The following is a 12,567-nucleotide window of genomic DNA, read 5'->3' as shown; positions in this document are numbered from 1 at the left end:
CACATGTCAAAAAGGAGTTTCACAGATAGCTTCTTTCCAGATTTTACCTGGGGATATTCACTTTTTCCCCATAGGCCTCAATGGGCTCCCAAATGTCTCTTTGCAGATTCAAATTCGAGTGTTTCCAACCAGCTCAATAAAAAGAAAGGTTTAACTCTGTGTGATGAATCCAAAAATCACAAAGTTTCACAGATATCTTCTTTTGTGTTTTTGTATGGGGACATTAGGTTTTTGCCCCATAGGCCACATTGGGCTCCTAAATGTCCTATCGCAGTCTCTCCAAAAAGAGTGTTTCCAACCTGCTGAATCAAAAGAATATTTTAATTCTGTGAGATAAATCCATACATCACAAAGCAGTTTCACATATAGCTTCTTTCTAGTTTTTATCTGGGGATATTCAGTTATTTTTCATAGGCCTCAATGGGCTCCAAAATGTCCTTTCATAGATTCTACAAAAAGAGTGTTTCTAACCTGCTGAATCAAAAGAAAAGCTTAATTCTGTGAGATGGAGCCACACATCACAAAGCCATTTCACAGATAGTTTCTCTCTAATTTTTTTCTGGGGATATTTGTTTTCTCCTCCTAAGCCTTAATGGACTCCCAAATGTCCATTTACAGATTCTTCAAAAAAAAAAAAAATGTTCCTAACCAGATGAATCACAAAGAAGTTTTAACAAGGTGAGATGAAGCCACACATTACAAAGCAGTTTCACAGATAGATTTTTTTCTAGTTTTTATCTGGGGATATTCAGTTTCTCTCAACGTATATAAATGGGCTCCCAAATGTCCCTTTGCAGATTTTCCAAAATGAGTGTTCCCAACCTACTGAATGAAAAGCAAGGTTTAGCCCTGTAAGGTGATTGACCATGACACAAAGTGATTTCACAGATAGCTTGTTTCTAGTTTTTATCTAGGGATATTCCCTTTTTCCACATAGGCCTCAATGGGCTCCCAAATACCCCTTCACAGATTCTCCAAAAAGAATGGTTCTAAACTGCTAGCTGAAACAAGATGTTTAAGCATGTTATATAAATCCACATGTCACAAAGCACTTTCACACACAGCTCTTTTCTAGTTTTTATCTGGAGATATTCAGTTTTTACATATAGGCCTCAAAGGGTTTTCAAATGTCCCTTCCCAGATTCTACAAAAAAAGTGTTTACAAGTTGCTCTATCAAGAGAAAGGTTTAACTCTGTGAGATGAATCTACACATCACAAAGGAGTTTCACAGATAGTTTCTTTGTTCTTTTTATGTAAGCATATTCAGTTTTTTCTTGTAGGCTTCAATGGGCTCCCAAACCTGCTGGATCAAAAGAAAGTTTTAACTTTCTGAAATGAATCCACACTTCACAAAGCAGTTTCATAGATAGCTTCTTTCTAGTTTTTATCTGGTGATAGTTAATTTTTACCCATAGGCCTCAATGCTTTTTTCACAGATTCTACCAAAAGAGCGTTTCCAACCTGCTGAATGAAAAGAAAGGTTTCACGTTCTAAGATAAATCCACATTTCACAAAGGAGTTTCATGGATAACTTCTTTCTAGTTTTTAGCTGAGGATATTCGCTTTTTCCCTTTAGGCCTCAAAAGACTCCCAAATGTCTCTTCACCGATTCAAATTAGTGTTTCCAACCAGGTGAATAAAAAGAAAGGTTTAACTCTGTTAGATGAATCCACGCATCACAAAGCTGTTTCACTGATAGCTTCTTTCTAGTTTTATCTGGGGAGATTTAAGTTTTCCACATAGTGCTCAATGGGCTCCCAAATGTCCTCTCACAGATTCTATAAAAATAGTTTTTCCAACCTGATGAATCAAAATTAAAGCTTAACTTTGTGAGTTTAATCCACACATCACAAATCACTTTCACATATAGCTTCTTTGTAGTTTTTATCTGGGGATATTCTGTTTTTCCCCATAAGCCTCAATATGCTCCAAAATGTCCCTTTGCAGATTCTCTAAAAAGAGTGTTTCCGACCTGCTGAATCAAAGGAAAGGTTTCACTCTGTGGGATAAATCCACACATCACAAAACAGTTTCACACATAGCTTCATTCCACTTTATATCTGAGGATATTCCGTTTTTCCCCACAGGCCTCATTTAGCTCCTAAAGGTCCCTTTATAGATTCTCCAAAAAGAGTGTTTCCAACATGTTGAATCAAAAAAAGCAAGCAAGCAAACAAACAAACAAACAAAAAACAAAGTTTAATTCTGTGAGGTGAATGAACACATCCATTTCACGGATAACTTCTTTCTAGTTTTTATCTGGAAATATAGAGTTTGTCCCCAAGACCTCAATAGGGTTCCAAATGTCACCTCACACATCCTTCAAAAAGAGTTTTTCCAGCCTTCTGAACAAAAATAACCATTTAACTTTGTGAGATGAATCCACACATCACAAGGCAGTTTCACAGATAGCTTCTTTCTAGTTGTTATTTGGGGATATTCGGTTTTTCCTGATAGGCCTTCAGTCGGCTCCCAAATATCCCATTGCAGATTCTCCAGGAGAGTGTTTCCAATCTGTTGATTCAACAGAAAGGTTTAACTCTGTGAGATGAATCCACCCATGACAAAGCAGTTTCACATACGTCTTCTTCCTATTTTGAATCTGGGTATATTCAGTTTTGCCCCATAGGCCTAAAAGGGCTCCCAATGTCCCTTTGCAGATTCTCCAAAAAGAGTTTTTCCAACCTGTTGAATGAAAGGAGAAGTTTAACTCTGTGAGATGAATCCACACAGGACAAAACAGTTTCACAGACAGCTTTTTTCTACTTTTTATCTGGGGATTTTCAGTTTTTCCACATTGGTCCCAATGGGCTTCCAAATGTACCTTTGCAGATTCTCTGAAGACAGTGTTTCTAAGCTGCTGGATCAAAGGAAAGGTTTCACTCTGTGAGATCAAACCATACATCGCAAAACAGTTTCACAGATGACTTCTTTCTACTTTTTGTCTGTGGATATTCAGTTTTTCCCCATAGTTCTCAAAGGGCTCCCAAATGTTCGTTCACAGATTCTCTGAAAAGATTGTATTCAACCACCTGAATAAAAAAAAAAATTAACTCTTTGAGATGAATCCTCTCCTTGCAAAACAGTTTCAAAAATAGTTTCTTAGTAGGATTTTTTCTGGGGATATTCTGTTTCTACTTAAAGGCCTCAATGGGCTCCCAAATGTTCCTTGGCAGAATCTACAAAAAGAGTGTTTTCAAACAGCTAAATCAAAAGTAAGATTTATCTCTGTGAGATGAATCTACGCATCACAATGCCCTTTCACACATAGGTTCTTTCTAGTTTTTATCTGCAAATATTCAGTTTTTTTCAAATTGGCTTCAATGGGCTCTCAAACATTCTTTCAAAGTTTATCCAAAAAGAGGTTTTCCAACATGCTGAATCAAAAGGAATGTTTACCTCTATGAGATGAATCCACATATCACAAAGTAGTTTCACAGATAGCTTCTTTCTAGTTTTTATCTGAGGATATTCCGTTTTTCCCCATGGATGTCATTGGACTCCCAAATATCATTACTCAGATTCTCCAATTAAAGTGTCTCCCATCTGGTGAATCAAAAGAAATGTTTGCCTCTGGGAGATGAATCCACACACCACAAGGCAGTTTCACAGATACCTTCTTTCCGGTTTTTATCTGTGGATATTCTAAATTTCCCCATATTCCTCAAACAGCTCCCAAATGTCCCTTTGCAGGTTCTACCAAAAGAGTGTTTCCAACCTGCACAGTCAAAAGAAAGATTTAACTCTGTGACATGAATCCAGACATTGTAAAGGAGTTTCACAGAGAGCTTCTTACAAATTTTTATCTGGCAATATTCGTTTTCTCCCCATAGTCCTCAATAGGCTCCCATATGTCCCTTTGCAGATTTTCCACAAAGAGTATTTCCAATCTGTTGAGTGAAAGGAAAGGTTTAATTCTGTGAGTTGAATCCACACATCAGAAAGCAGTTTCACAGATAGCTTCTTTCTAGTTTTTATTTGGGGATATTTAGTTTTTCCCCACAGTCCTCAATAAGCTTCCAAATGTCCCTTCACAGATCCTCCAAAAAGAGCATTTCCATCCTGATGGATCAAAAGAAATGTTTACCTCTGAGTTGAATCCACGCATCACAAGGCATTTTCACATATAGCTTCTTTCTAGTTTTTATTGGGAGATATTCAGTTTTTCCCCGTAGGTCTCAATGGCCTCCAAAATGACTTCTTAACAGATTCTACAAAAATAGTGTTTCCAACCTGATGAGTGAAAAGAAAGATTTAACTCGTGAGATGAATTGACACATCAAAAAGTTTCACAATTACCTTCTTTCTAATTTGCATCAGGGGATATTCAATTTTTTTCCCATAGACCACAATGGACTTCCCAGTGGACCTTGGTAGATTCTCAAAAAAGGGTTTTTGCAACCTGATGGATGTAAAGAAAGGTTTACCTCTGTTGGATCAATGCACATATTACAAAACAGTTTCACAGATAGCTTTTTTTCTATTTTCTAGCTAGGGATATTCTTTTTCTTTCCTGTAGGTCTCAATAGATTCCCAAATATCCCTTTGCAGATTCTTTAAAAATAGTTTTCCAACCTGCTGAATCAAAAGAAAGCCTTAACTCTGTGAGATGAATCCACACATCACAAAGTAGTTTCACAGATAGCTTCTTTCTAGTTTTTATCTGGCAATATTTTGTTTTTGCAAATTGATCTCAATGGGATCCCAAATGTTCTTTGAAGATTCTCCAGAAACAGTGTTTCCAACCTGCTGAATCAAAAGAAAGTTTTACCTCTGTGAGATGAATCCACAGATCACAAAGCAATTTCGCAGATAGTTTCTTTCTAGTTTTTATTTGGGAATATTTGTTTTCTTTTTCTATAGGCCTCTGTGGTCTCCAAAATGTCCTTTCACAGAATCTCCAAAAAGAGTGTTTCTCACCTGGTGAATGAAAAAGTAGTTTAACTCTGTGTGATGAATCCACACATCACAAGGGAGTTTCACAGAGATATTCTTTCTATTCTTTTGTATTGGGATATTCATTTCTTCTCTATAGTTCTCAATGTGCTCCCAAGTGTCCCTTCACATATTGTACAAAAAGAGTGTTTCCAACCTGCCAAATCAAGAGAAAGGTTTAAATCTGTGAAATGAATCCAACCATCACAAAGCAGTTTCATAGATAGCTTCTTTTTAGTTTTTATTTGGGGATATTCTGTTTTTTCCATAGGAATTAATGGGGTCCAGAATATGCTTTCACAGATTCTTCAAAAAGAGTGTTTTCAATCTGATGAACAAAAAAAAAAAGAAAAAAAAGGTTAACTCTGTGTGATGAATCCACACATCACCAAGCACTTTCACAGACACCTTCTTTGTTCTTTTTATGTAGGGATGTTCAGTTTCATCCCATAGGCTTCAATGGGCTCTCAAATGTCCACTCACAAATTCTACTAAAAAAGTGATTCTAAGCTACTGAACCAGCAGAAAGTCTTAAGTCTTTGACATGAATCCACAATCACAATGAAGTTTCACAGACAGCTTCTTTCTAGTTTTTTTCCTGGGGATATTCCGTTATTACTTATAGGTCTCAATGAGGTCCCAAATGTCCTTCCCCAGATTCTACGTAAAGAGTGTGTCCAGCCTGCTAGATCTAAGTAAAGGTTTCACTCTGTGAGACCAATCCACGTATCACAAAACAGTTTCACAGATGGCTTCTTTCTACTTTTTTATCTGGGGTTATTCAGTTTTTCCCCATAGGTCTCAATGGGCTCCCAAATGTTCATTCACAGATTCTCTGAATAGAGTGTTTTCAACCTGCTGAATTAAAAAAAAAAAAAAAAAAAAACTTTTAACTTTTTGAGATGAATCTTCTCCTTGGAAAACAGTTTCACAGATGGCTTCTTTGTAATTTTTTTCTGGAGATACTCTGTTTTTACTTAAAGGCCTTGATGGGTTACAAAGTGTTCCCTAACAGAATCTACAAAAAGAGTATTTTCAAACAGCTACATCAAAAGTAAGGTTTAACTCTGTGAGATGAATCTACCCATCACAATTGAGTTTCACAGATAGTATCCTTCTAGTTTTTCTCAGGGAATATTAAGTTTTTTTCAAATTGGCCTCAATGGATTCTCAAACTTTCTTTCAATATTATCCAAAAACAATGTCTCCAACGTGATGAAACAAAAGAAATATTTAACTCTGTGAGATGAGTCCATATAACAGAAAGAAGTTTCAAAAATAGGTTCTTTCTAGTTTTTACTTGGGGATATTATGTTTTTTTCCGTAGGTCTTAATGGGCTCTGGAATATCCTTTCACAGATTCTACAATAATAGTGTTTCCAACATGCTGAATCAAAATAAACATTTAACACTGTGAGATGAATTGTCACATCTTAAGGCAGTTTCCTCAATAGATTCTTTCCAGTTTTTATTTAGGGATATTCAGTTTTCCCACATAGGCCTAAATGGGCTCCCAAATGTCCCTTCACAGATTCTCCAAGAGAGTGTTTCCAACCTGGTGATTCAAAAGAAAAGCTTAACTCTGTGAGATCAAACCACACATCACAAAGCAGTTTCACATATAGTTTCTTCTTAGTTTTAATCTGGGGATATTTGGTTTTGCCCCATAGGCCTTGAAGGGTTCTAAAATGTCCAATGGCAGATTCTCCAAAAAGAGTGTTTCCAATCTTTTTATTTAAAAAATAAACTTTTAATTCTTTGAAATGAATCCTCTCCTCACAAAGCAGTTTCACAGATAGCTTCTTTGTGTTTCCAAACTGTTGAATCCAAAGAAAGGTGTAGCCAAGTGAGATGAATACAAATATCACAAGCAGTTTCTCAGAAAGCTGGTTTCCAGTTTTTATCTGAAGATATTTACTTTTTCATCATAGGGCTCAATGCACTCCCAAATATCCCTTTGCAGATTCTACAAAAACAATGTTTCTAAACTGCTGAATGAAAAGAAAGGCTTAATTCTGAGAAATGTATGCACACATCAAAAAGCAGTTTCTCAGATAGCTTCCCTCTAGCTTTTATCCTGGGATATTCACTTTACCAATGTTGGCCTCAATGAGACCCCAAATATCCATTCACAGAGTGGACAAAACAGTGTTTCCTAACTTCTGAATCCAAAGAAAGTTTTAACTCTGTGAGATGAACGCACACATCAAAAAGCAGTTTCTCAGAAAGCTTCTTTCTAGTTTTTACATGAAGATATTTCCTTTTTCACCATAGGACTCAATGTGCTCCCAAATATCAATTCAAAGTTTCTATAAAAACAGTTTTTCCAAACTGCTGAATTGTAAAAAAAGTTTTAACTCTGTGAGATGAATGCAAACATCACAAAGCAGTTTCTCAAATAGCTTCCTTCTAGTTTTTATCCTGGGATATTCACTTCTGTCTCATTGGCTGCAATGAGCTCACATGGCCACTTGCAGAACGGACAAAATCAGTGTTTCCAAACTGATGAATCAAAAGAAAGGCTTAAATTTGTGAGTTGAATGCACACATCACAAAGCAGTTTCACAGAAAGCTCCTTTCAAGTTTTTATCTGAAGATATTTCCTTTTTCACCACAGACCTGAATGTGCTACCAAATATCCCTATGCACATTCTACAAAAACAGTGTTTCCAAATTGCTGAATGAAAAGAAAGGTTTAATTCTGTGAGATGAATGAGAACATCCAAAAACAGTTTCTCAGATAGCTTCCTTGTACTATTTAGGCAACATATTTGCTTTTTCGCCATTGGCCTCAATGAGCTCCTAAATGGCCATTCACAGAATGGACAAAAACAGTGTTTCCAACCTGCTGAATCCAAAGCAGAGTTTAACTCTGTAAGATGAATGCACCCATCACAAAGCAGTTTCTCAGAAAGTTTCTTTCTAGCTTTTATCTTTTTTTTTTTTTTTTTTTTTTTTGAGACAGAGTCTCGCTCTGTCACCCAGGCTGGAGTGCAGTGGCCAGATCTCAGCTCACTGCAAGCTCCGACTCCTGGGTTTACACCATTCTCCTCCCTCAGCCTCCCGAGTAGCTGGGACTACAGGCGCCCACCACCACGCCCGGCTAATATTTTGTATTTTTTAGTAGAGATGGGGTTTCACTGTGTTAGCCAGGATGGTCTTGATCTCCTGACCTCGTGATCCGCCCATCTCAGCCTCCCAAAGTGCTGGGATTACAGGCTTGAGCCACCGCGCCCAGCCTCTAGCTTTTATCTATAGATATTTCTTATTTCACTGTAGGCCTCTATGTGCTCCCAAATATCCCTGCGTAGATTCTATGAAAACAGTATTTCCAAACTGCTGAATGAAAACAAAGGTCTAAGTGTGAGATGAATGCACACATAACAAAGCAGTTTCTCAGATAGATTCCTTCTAGTTTTTATCCCGGTATGTTCACTTTTTTGCCAGTGGCCTCAATGTGCACCCAAATGTCCATTCACAGAATGCACAAAAACAGTGTTTCCAAACTGCTGAATACAAAGAAATATTAAACTCTGTGGGATGAATGCAACCATAACAAAGCAATTTCTCAGCAAGCTTCTTTCTAGTTTTTATTTGAAGATATATTCTTTTACACCACAGGCCTCAATGCATTCCCAAATATCCCTTGGGAGATACCACAAAGGCAGTGTTTCCAAACTGCTGAATGAAAAGAAAAGTTTAACTCTGCAAGATGAAAGCTCACATCACAAATGGGTTTCTCAGATACCTTCCTTCTTCTTTTTATCCTGGGATGTTCACTTTTTTGCTATTGGACTCAATGAGTTCCCAAATGTCCATTTTCACATTCTACAAAAACAGTGTTTCCAAACTGCTGGTTGAAAAGAAAAGTTTAACTCTGTGAGATGAATGCACACATCAAAAAGTGGACTCCTGGGATAGTCCCCTTTTCACCACTGGCCTCAATGAGCTTCTAAATGTCTATTTACAGAAATGACAGAAACAGTTTTTATAAACTGCTGAATCCAAAGAAATATTTAACTCTACGAGATGAAGGCACAAATCACAAAGCAGATTCTCCAATAATTCCTTCTACTTTTTAACCTGGGATATACGCTTTTTCACCATTGGCCTCAATGAGCCCCCAAATGTCCCTTCTCAGATTCTAAAGAACAGTGTTTCCAAACTGCTGAAAGAAAATGAAGGTTTACCTCTGTGAGATGAATGTACGCATCACAGAACAGTTTCTCAGGAGCTCCTTTCTCATTTTTATCTGAAGATATTTCCTTTTTCACCCTAGGCTCAATGCACTCCCAAATATCCCTTCATAGACTTTACAAGAACAGTGTTTCCAAACTGCTGAATGAAAAGAAAGGTTTGCCTCTGAGATACAGACACACAAAACAAAGCCATTTCTCAGACAACTTCCTTCTGGTTTTTATCCTGGGATATTCCCTTTTTTGACATTGACCTCAATGAGCTCCCAAATATCCATTGACAGAATGGATAAAAAGAGTGTTTTCAAACTGCTGAATCCAAAGAAATGTTTCACATTTAACTGTTAGATGAATACACACATCACAAAGAGTTTCTCAGAAAGCTTCTTTCTATTTTTTTTCTGAAGATATTTCCTTTTTAACCGTAGGCCTCAATTAGCTCCCTAGTATCCCTTCACAGATTCTACAAAAACAGTGTTTCCAAACTCCCAAAGAAAAGTTTAACTCTTGGAGATGAATGCACACAGCACAAAGCAGCTTCTCAGATAGCTTCCTTCTAGTTTTTATCCTATGATATTCACTTTTTCACCATCGGCCTCAATGAGCTCCCAAATGTCCATTCACAGAAGAGACAAAAACAGTGTTTCCAAGCTGCCATTCCCAAAGAAAAGTTCAACTCTGTGTGGTGAATGCACACATCACAAAGCAGTTTCTCTAAAAGCTTCTTTGTATTTTTTATGTAGGATACTTCTTCTTTCACCATAGGCATAAAAACACTCCCAAATATCCCTTCACAGATATTACAGAAACAGTGTTTTCAAACTGTTGAATGAAAATAAAAGTTTAACTCTGTGAGAAGAATGCACACATCACAAAGCAGATTCTCAGATAGCTTTCTTCTACTTTATAATCTGGGATGTAAGCTTTTTCACCATTGACCTCAAAGAGTTCTTAAATGTGCATTCTCAGATTCTAAAAAACAGTGTTTCCAAACTACTTAATGAAAATAAAGGTTTACCTCTGAGAGACGAATGTACACATCACAAAGCAGTGACTCAGAAAGTTTCTTTCTAGTTTTTATATGAAGATATTTCCTTTTTCATCAAATCACTTCCAAATATCCCTTCTCAGATTCTACAAAAACAGTGTTTCCAAACTGCTGAATGAAAAGAAAGGTTTAACTTGGGGAGATGAACGCACACATCACAATGCAGTTTCTATGTAGCTTCCTTCTAGTCTTTGTCCTGGGATATTTGCTTTTTTGCCGTTGGCCTCAATGAGCTTCCAAATGTCCTTTCAAAGAATTGACAAATAAAGTGTTTCCACAGTGCTGAATCCAAAGAAGATTTTGACTCTGTGAGGTGAATGCACACATCAGAAAGCATTTTCTCAAAAAGCTTCTTTCCACTTTTTATCTGAAGATATTTCTTTTTTACCTTAGGCCTGAATGTACTACCAAACATTCCTTCACAGAGTCTATGAAAACAGTATTTCCAAACTGCTAAATGAAAAGAAAATTTTAACTCTGTGAGATGAATGCACATATCACAAAGCAGTTTCTCAGATAATTTCCTTTTACTTGTTATACTGGGATATTCACTTTTTCACCATTGGCCTCAATGAGCTCCCAAATGTCCATTCGCAGATTCTGCAAATGCAGTGTTTCCAAACTGCTGAATGAAAACAAACGTTTCAGTTTGTGAGATGAATGCACACCTCACAAAGCTGTTTGTCAGATAGCTTTCTTCTACTTTTTATCCTTGGACATTTGCTTTTTCATCATTGGCCACAATGAGCTCCCAAATGTCCATTTGCAGAATGGACAAACACAGTGTTTTCAAACTGCTGAATCCAAAGAAATGTTTAGCTCTGTGAGATGAATACCCACATCCAAAGCAATTTTTGAGAAAGCATCTCCATTTTTTATCTGAAGATATATTGTTTTTCTTTTTCTTTTTTTCTTTTTTCCATACTTTAGTTTTCTCGTTTTATTTTATTTTATTTTTTTTCTTGCAATTTTTTTTTTTTAAATTTATTTATTATTATTATACTGTAAGTTGTAGGGTACATGTGCATAACGTGCAGGTTTGTTACATATGTATACTTGTGCCTTGTTGGTGTGCTGCACCCATCAACTCGTCATTTACATCAGGTATAACTCCCAATGCAATCCCTCCCCCCTCCCCCCTCCCCATGATAGTCCCCGGTGTGTGATGTTCCCCTTCCCGAGTCCAAGTGATCTCATTGTTCAGTTCCCACCTATGAGTGAGAACATGCGGTGTTTGGTTTTCTGTTCTTGTGATAGTTTGCTAAGAATGATGGATTCCAGCTGCATCCATGTCCCTACAAAGGACACAAACAAATTTACAAGAAAAAAACAAACAACCCCATCAAAAAGTGGGCAAAGGATATGAATAGACATTTCTCAAAAGAAGACATTCATACAGCCAACAAACACATGAAAAAATGCTCATCATCACTGGCCATCAGAGAAATGCAAATCAAAACCACAATGAGATACCATCTCACACCAGTTAGAATGGCGATCATTAAAAAGTCAGGAAACAACAGGTGCTGGAGAGGATGTGGAGAAATAGGAACACTTTTACACTGTTGGTGGGATTGTAAACTAGTTCAACCATTATGGAAAACAGTATGGCGATTCCTCAAGGATCTAGAACTAGATGTACCATATGACCCAGCCATCCCATTACTGGGTATATACCCAAAGGATTATAAATTATGCTGCTCTAAAGACACATGCACACGTATGTTTATTGCAGCACTATTCACAATAGCAAAGACTTGGAATCAACCCAAATGTCCATCAGTGACAGATTGGATTAAGATATATTGTTTTTCACCACAGGCCCCAATACACTCCAAAATATCCTTTTGCAGATCTTACAAAAACAGTGTTTGTAAACTGCTGAATGAAAAGAAAGGTTTAACTCTGTGAGATGAAGGCACACATCACAAAACAGTTTCTCAGATAGCTTCCTTCTAGTTTTTATATACTGTGATATTCCCTTTTTCTCCATTGTCCTCAAAGAGCTCCAAAATGTCCATTCACAGAATAGACAAAAACAATGTTTCCAAACTGTTGAATTCAAAGAAAGTTTTAACTCTCTGAGATGGAAGCACACATCACATAGAAGTTTCTCAGAAAGCTTCTCTACTTTTTATCAGAAGGTATTTTCTTTTTCAACACAGTCCTCATTGCACTCCCAAATATCCCTTCACAGCTTCTATAAAAGCAGTGTTTCCAAGCTGCTGAATGAAAAAAAAAGTTTAAATTGCAGAGATGAATGCATACATCACAAAACAGTTTCTCAGAAAGTTTTCTAGTTTTTATTTGAAGATATATCCTTTTGCACCATAAGCCTCAATGTAGACCAAATATCCCTTCACAGATTCTACCAAAACTGTTTCCAA

Source organism: Papio anubis, chromosome 8 (assembly GCF_008728515.1).
Source record: "Papio anubis isolate 15944 chromosome 8, Panubis1.0, whole genome shotgun sequence".
Lineage (NCBI taxonomy): Eukaryota > Metazoa > Chordata > Mammalia > Primates > Cercopithecidae > Papio > Papio anubis.
The sequence above is the reverse complement of the archived record's forward strand: the minus strand, read 5'-3'. Positions refer to the sequence as shown.